Source organism: Cyprinodon variegatus, unplaced genomic scaffold (assembly GCF_000732505.1).
Source record: "Cyprinodon variegatus isolate N-32 unplaced genomic scaffold, C_variegatus-1.0 Scaffold309, whole genome shotgun sequence".
Taxonomy (NCBI): Eukaryota; Metazoa; Chordata; class Actinopteri; order Cyprinodontiformes; family Cyprinodontidae; genus Cyprinodon; species Cyprinodon variegatus.
In genome coordinates this window covers 789742-797914 of record NW_015150762.1, presented here as the reverse complement: position 1 = coordinate 797914, position 8173 = coordinate 789742, and the positions used below count along the sequence as shown (strand labels likewise).

Sequence of the window (8173 nt, the reverse complement as noted above, 5' to 3'; positions counted from 1 at the left end):
CAAATCAACTTCCTGAGCACCCTGGCATGGTTCTGCAGCTGGTATGGCTGCCACCTTAGTTGTATGTTTTATTTTATGTCGCTGTATTAAAGTTAAGCAATTTCTCCAAATAATGCTTAAAATACCTCCACAACAATGGAAATTTATTTGTAAAACTGTCATAGAGGACTAGCACCTAAAAGTGGTCAGTTTTTGAGAGGAAATGACTTTGAGTCAATAAGTCGATGCAATCAACTGGTTTTCCTTAGATAAGAGTATTTTGAATGGTGAACTGTAAATTATCTGGAGATGACATGTGTTGTGAATTGGTGCTATATAAATAAACTAAATTGAATTGAAGTTTGTAATTACAAACTATTTAATACTATACTATGACAAAACCACAACAAAATGCACCAACTTCATTGATAACTGAATACTGAATACTTTACATTAAACAATTAAATGCACAAAAAAATTATGCTGAAAACACCTTTAAAACTAGAAAATATTACAAAAAATCCATCTTATTTTAGAAATAATTGTTTTCCTGCACTATGTTTTACTATTTCCCATGATTTACTCCTTAAATAGCTGTGTATATGAAATAATCTACAGAATATTTAAAATACGTATAATTAACTCCATATAAACTATCAACCGAAACCAGAATAATATCATAATATTCCATACTATATCAGTCTCAGGAGATGGCGTGGGTATGAAGGACTGATGTTTTAGATTCTGCATTCTTATTAGTGTGTCATGTTTCTCTCTTGCTGAATCTTGTGCGAGAATGGTCTGCTGCGTGTCACCGTTGGTGAAAGAGAGAAGTGAAGAAGAAACTATGTGAATGTGACAGACATGTGTATTGGACATTTATTAAAATACAGGACAAATTGCATCCCTTATCAGTTTAATATTGGATGCAATGTTTAACTGCCAAATAAAAAGCGATTCAGTATTTTAACGGACAGGTGGCAACTCTAGCAGCAGGACCAATATTAAAGACCTAGACCACTGGTTTGCATTTTCCTATAGCATCAACTTAAACTAGGCTTGACTAGCTCCCGGACATTATTTTGTAGCAGATAGGAATAACTGCTTCTGTTCTGTTTTCAATAAAAACAGTTATGTATATCTGTTTATGTTTGTGTAATTTTTTTGCTTTGACTTTTCTGTGAACGCACAACAAAATTAAAGAATGTTTTACTGATGGTTATAATGCATAGAGAATTTCTAGGCGATGAATAACCTTCAGCCGCAAAGTAAACAGTTATGAAAACTCTTGTATCTCTTATATTATGTTAGAAAACACAAGGAGGAATTATGAATTTTCTTTTAAATGCACCATTCTAAGGCATCTTGTGTTTTTAGAGAGTAAAAAAAGTTTAATATTATAAAAAGATATGTACCAGGTGTAAACTACAAACAAGCCGTGTGCTTGATTTTTACTCTAAATGAAAAGGTACATCTGCTTAGGAAAGGATTTTAGGAGTCCCAAAGTAGGCAGCATTGAGTCTTTCCTGTCTTCAGCCCCCATAAGTTCCTAACTGTGACTCAGTAAGACTCTGATTAGTTTCACTTCACAAAATAGCCCCATCCACCCACCATTTCCTCATCCCCTTACCCTCCTCGGCTTACTAATTTGATTATTTCCAATTGAAACCATATTATTGGAACAAAAAAGAAATAAAAATAAGGAAAATTAAAAGTTTTGAAGATCAACTTGATGATAAGATATTTGACCGCAGAATGGGAAGTTGATTCAGGATGCTTGCCCCTCTTACACTGACTTGGCTTTTAACCATAGTTTATGGCCTCCCAGATGATTGGTTGATTCACTATGTCTGTTAACGAGAAACTGAACAACCTACAGACTTGAAAACTGACAACAGACCTTTCTTCCTTTTTTTGCAGAATTATTTATTTAATTTTTTCCATATCTTACTTTTCTCTTCTGAAATAATAATTAGTCATAGCAGGTACCTGCTCACACAGAGCTTGGTTCTGCTGGAGATTTCTGCTTTTTTAAAGAAAAGGTTTTTCTTTCTGCTTTTGCTACATGCATGCTTGGGGTTAAATAAAAAAAAAAACCCCGTTTACTTAACCAGTTAAAACTGAGGTTACCAGCATTATTTCAAAAATAAGATGTATTTAAATGTATTTTAATGATTTGAAATATGCCTGCATGACTCAATTAAAGGGTCAGACTGGTTTTCATTCGCCTGTTATCAGATTCTCATTTTGACCTTGTTCCTGACAGATGAAATCCTGTACTGCCCTTCTAGTTTATTCAGGTTTCAGTTACCTTTTGTTGGATCTTTCATTAAATACATGTCTGTCCACATAAATTAATGCTGAAGGACATTTGTTGCATCACTACAGAGAGGTTTTCATCAGGTCAGAACCTCTGTCAAAAAAAAGAGAGAATAGGTTCTCTCTTTTGCTGAAGAAACTGACGCAACGATAGCACAAAAATAATCAATTTCACTATTTTTGTTTGCCTAATAATTATTTTGTTATGTATGTTCAACTTCAGGCTTTTCTTCACAAAAAACCTTCTCAGCATATAAAACATCAAAGGTTCTTAAATGGAAAAAAAAGAGTTTGTTTCAGTTTTTGTTCTGCTTTTAAACTCTTCTGCTTCATCTTTTTCTGTTGTTTCTCTTTTTATAATGTGGCTGTCCATAATAATTCTAGACCATTTGGGAATGCAGCATCTGCACATTCTACATTAATTATGACAATAAGATATAGAAATCAAGCCTTTCTTAATTTTGTTAATATTTTTTTAATATGACCTACGTTTAAATAATTAACTTATAGATTTTTTCTTTCAATTTTGTCTAGAATTGTTTTTTTGATCTGCTGAGTAAACATGTAATCGTTTGACAGAAGTCACAACAGAAATCTTTAAAGTTCTTAATCTTAATATCATAAAAACAGACAGTGTTTAACTAAGCGTGCTAAAGAAAGTGAAGAATATGGGCTCTCTTCTTTCTCTCTCTCTTGTGACCCTTGCCTCTTGGGGATGGGCCAGACAAACAAAGTGCACCCTGACCCCGGTGAACCCTGAAAAGGCTCTCACTCATTGCAGCTGTGCCATAAAAAGGCTTAAAAAGAAGACCCTTGAGGACACCAAGTTGTTTCTTGTTTTGATTGAAAAGTTTAATATAGAATAAATTCCATTAACTTCAACTTTTAGTCCCACATTAATTCAAGTGCAATCATTAACTCCATGAGGATTTCTGTTTCTCTGACTTACTATACAAAAAACACTTCAAATGTAAATGTTTTTATTGCTATCCTAATTTCAGACCCATTTTGACAAAATCTTCAAGTAGGGAAAAAGTCTCATTTTATGATTTACTTCCCTCAGCTTGGTCAAAGCTCCTAAGAAATCCTAATGAGTAATCCATTAGAGGTCCAATTTCTTCAGGCTCTTTTTACAATGCTGGAAAAAGGTATATTTCCCACAGTTTGTGAAGAATAGATTTCATAAAGGTTAAAAGTCTACAAAGCTTACTGGTATAGTTGTGAAGCAAAGACCGAAATCTGGAGATGACAAAGTATGCAAAGCAACCATTACACCAACGACAGCCACTTGTTTGGGAGTCACCTCAGGAATGCTATATCAAACCTAAACACTGGGTTTGTTAAACTTTAACCTGGAGTTTAACTGTAACACTTTTTTTTGTCAAATGGGTCTAATTTTGAGCGGGGAACCTGTCCAGGGTGCATCCCGCCTCTCGTCCATCGACAGCTGGAAATAGGCACCAGCACCCCTTGCGATAAAGCGTGTCAGAAAATGGAATGATGGATGGAGGGTCTAATTTTGAGCTTTTCTTCAATAAGTCAAAAAATTAAATTAAATTAAAACCAGCAGCAGGTAATTTAGCTCTATAACGGCATGGATTTTTCTGGAAAAGTAACTTTATCTCAATTTTAAGCATAGTGGAGGATCTGTGATGTGATGCTGAGGGTATGTTTCTTTCTCACATTGGCCTTGGAAAGTTTATTGGAATTGCTAAACTTAAGCATCAAAACTCTACACATAAAATCCAACTACTTTCATAACTGTCTGGGCCCCAAACCAAACAACCCCACATTTTTAAACAAAAGTTTCATACAAAACACTCCAAAAACACTCAATCCAACTTTCTTAGTCACAATTCGCCCTCCATTTAAAATTTTCTGAGTCAAAATTTAGGAATTTTCCAATCCAATAAAACACACACCTAAGCCAAACCTAAAGGTACCCGTATTCAACCAAATCCAATTGCATTATTATTTATTTTTGTTGTTGTTTTTCATGGATTTGCCAGTAGCTACTGTATTGAAAGTGCAGTGGTGCTGCCTTTGTGACCCTGTCAGAAAATAACGTCGTTGTAAGGTTTCGAAAGCGGACATTTTAAACTGCAAGAAGTGGTGAAAGCGGGTGCATTGTGAATTTAAAATTAATTAAAACATATTCTGGTACATATATACAAGATATATTACATACATTAAATCTATATTTATTCTACACAGGTCGTCTGTCACGATTTAAAGGATGAATAATCTGTAGGAGATGGCAGTTACAAGCAAAGGCGTAGATATCGGTAAGCAGAGTCTGCAGTTGCTTATAGGCCCCCAACCTATTAGGGGCCCCGACATCAACACCTGGTAGCCCCCCCTATGCAATTGTGGACTTGGACGTCTTTTTGCAGATGTAATGGAGCGAAAAATTTCTCTTACACCAACCTGTTTCTAAGCTGATTGACCAGACCGTATTTATACCCCAACGCATGCCAGATTTCAACATGATGGTGAGCCCTTTAAACACAACTCTCAACTTTTAATAACTATGTTAATAACTATGTATAGTTCATTAGATGGTTGGTTAAAAAAAATACACTTATATAATATGCTTCAAACCACAATAAAGATCTTAAAAGAACGATGTATTTGAGCATTTTATTTTTTACACTGGTGTCAGGTGAATGGGGTGTTGTACTTCATATGGCACCCATCCAGATAATGTTGCTTATGGGCCTATTGTTGTGTCGTTACGCCATTGCTTACAAGGGTTTGTTTGTGAAGTTTAGTGGTGGTCAACCTCTGTCACAAAGCCTAAACATATGGATGCGAGACACTTTTTTTATACCCGGTGATATATATGTTAGATACAAATGCCGTTTATTTAGAATACATTTAAACATCTAAGCAATCCATTCCAGCATGGCCGCCATTACCTGATATGTAAACGTCATGCTAGCTTCAAATGCTAACGCTATCGTAAATACGAGTTAACTACTTTGCTGTTATTAAGTCATAGTTAAAGTCGAGTAACGACAAATAATGGTATTAACACTAGTAGTACATATAACAACAAACGTAGTAACACCCACAACCCGATTTTTAATGTAGTTTTCAGATTTAACAAGTTCAAAATTATCCGTCATACTTTCTACGAAATTAGCTAACAAAAGGGTTAAGCTAACATTTAAAGGGATGCTATAACTTCCACTACAGCTAGGGACATTTTACTAATTTATCCGAATTTATTGTTTTAGTGGATTAACGTGGTGAATAAGTCAGTTAAAAAGACAAGGTGGAGTAAATAACAGATGAACTGATGTCAGGTGAATGGGGTGTTGTACTTCATATGGGGCCCATCCAGATAATGTTGCTTACGGGCCTATTGTTGTGTCATTACGCCATGCTTGCAGGGGTTTGTTTGTGAAGTTTGGTGGTGGCCTCTGTCACAAAGCCTAAACATATGGATGCGAGACACTTTTTATACCCAGTGTCATATATGTTAGATACAAAGGCCTTTTATTTAGAATACATTTGAACGTCTACATGAAGAAATTCATTCAGCATGGCCGCCATTAAAGACAGCCCTGCTGCGCCATTACCTCATCTGTACAAGTCGTGCTAGCTTCAAATGCTAACGCTATCGTAAATACGAGTTAACTACTTTGCTATTAAAAGTCATAGTTAGCTTCATGGCGACAAATATCGGGTATTAATAATAGTGTTATAACAATACACGTAGTAACACCCAAAACCCGATTTTTAATGTTTTTTGGATTTAACAAGTTAAAAAAATATCCGTCATATTTTCTACGAAATTTGCAAACAAAAAGCTTAAGCTAACATTTAAAGGGATGCTATAACTTCCACTACAGCTAGGGACATTTTATTAATTTATCCGGATTTATTGTTTTAGTGGATTAACGTGGTGAATAAGTCGGTTAAGATGGTGTGAATCGAGTTAGCAAATTTGAGTTGATACGTTTACATTGGTTATGTTAAACATAATCTTTTAGCTAACATATTTAAACCTCCCATGTTCCTCATCCAATGGGTGACGTGGGCAGCAGAGCAAGCCATTCACTCAATCCGCTTCATGGAAGCGTAAAGAGGGGGAGGACGGACTTGTACCTGTGGGGGAAGCAGCCGTGGTAAGTCTGCCTTCATTAAACCATATTGTAATAACAAAACAAGCCGCTTTTACTCCACTTTTCATTTTGAGCAGCGTGCTTTCAACCCTCCGGTGAGTCAATTTCTTCATTAAGGATTTTTTCCCCCCGAAAAAGGAAGTAGTCTGGTTGCACCAACAAAGACCGGCGAAAGCAGCAGTGAAAGCCGGGGAGGGTTTGACTTTTCAGGAGTGACTGCAGGTCATTTCTGCTTCTTTAATATTGTCAATCGGTATGCATTTGCATGTCATTCAAAATTTACTTGATTGCAACGTGATAAGCATGCTTTGTTACCACGTAATATTTTTAAAAACATAAAAGCTCGCTTTCCTCATACGGAAACACGATTTGTTGTGGTTCCACTGCTAATATGTGTCGATACTGAAACTAAAAAGAGACAACAAAACAAGTAAAACATGTTGGAGTGACTGTCATTGTTCAGCTCACTCTTGTTTCTTTGTGTTTTGTCATAACAAATAGCAGGAACTATTGCACGGGATCTAGAGGCTCGAGTTTTCTTGGTAGTAAAGAGTTACAGGCAGTGTGGAAGTTCGCGGCAAAAGATGGATAACGCGAGATTTCATCCACGCTTTCTATACATTGAGAAGATAGAAGGGGGTTGGGAAGGGGGAAGGGTAGATGGGTGGGTGCATAGAGCATCAGGGCTCGTGTGTTCCTCGTGGTTTTGGTGGAATATTTGCGTTGGGTTTTCTGTCAAGGTGTACGCTTGACGATTACGTTTAAACAAAAACATTACAACCTAATTGTAGCCTTCTAAATTACATTGTGAAATCTCAGCCTTTATCCCCCGGAGTCACTCAGACAAAAGGAGATTAGGCAACCCACTTTGGCCTGGCTCCATCCTCCAACCCCCCTCCTCATACATTAGTCAGCAGAGCAGACACCAGCTAAGGCTGTGTGTGACTGGGAGGGACATTTGTTTTGTTAAACAAACAGCATCAAAACGAAAGTTGCCACTCAACCAAACAAGCTGTAGCATACAAAAAGTTCTGTATACTAAGTATTCCCTTTTGTAATAGTAATTGGTAATTACATAATGACCTGATGTTCACAACACATGTCATTTCAAGGCACTTTACAGTTCACCAGATCATACAGTCAAATTGATTCAAAGTTTTCTGTGTAAGGAAAACAAGTTGATTGCATTGACTCCAATGCAATCCCTCACTCTAAGCATGCTTGTAGCGACAGTGGAGAGGAAAAACTGCCTTTTAACAGGAAGAAACCTCCAGCAGAATCAGGCTCAGCGTGAGCGGCCATCTACCGAGGCTGAATGGGGTTCAAGTAGACAGAAGCAGAGATACAAAAAGGAGCTGTAAAAGGCGGCCCCATCCAGGAAACGCAGCCATTACTAAATTACACTTTTTAGGTATCTATACTCCATTACTTATTTTTCTTCCTACTTCTGACTTCTACTCATTACATTTTCACACAAGTATCTGTACTTTCTATTCCTTACATTTAAAAAAAAATAATTTTACTCGTTACTCTTGGCTTCGGTTTAATGTTTTTAAATATTTATTTCACATCATGGGCGCCATCCAATGCAAATCATTGGCGCCAATCACATCTAGTGAAAACTAGTGTACTTGGATGAGTCATATAACGCAAACACTCATTGGTTAGCTATTCGTCAAATTTGTGCTGACGCCAACACACAAATCGTCTATGCTGTGCTAAAATGTCGAATTCAGAAAAAAATT

The 8173-nt window shown here is 36.4% G+C and overlaps 1 protein-coding gene across 2 annotated transcripts in view; it reads left to right on the top strand.

The window, feature by feature from the left end:
- Positions 1-6293: 6293 nt before the first annotated feature.
- LOC107090731 overlaps positions 6294-8173 on the top strand; it is a 33152-nt gene continuing 31272 nt past the window's right edge. Inside the window, exon 1 of one of the 2 annotated variants that reach the window (XM_015384286.1) lies at positions 6294-6431. The gene's annotated coding sequence lies outside the window, so the exon portion shown is untranslated. Of the gene's footprint in view, positions 6524-8173 lie in introns of both variants that reach the window. The other variant, XM_015384287.1, reaches the window with a different exon arrangement.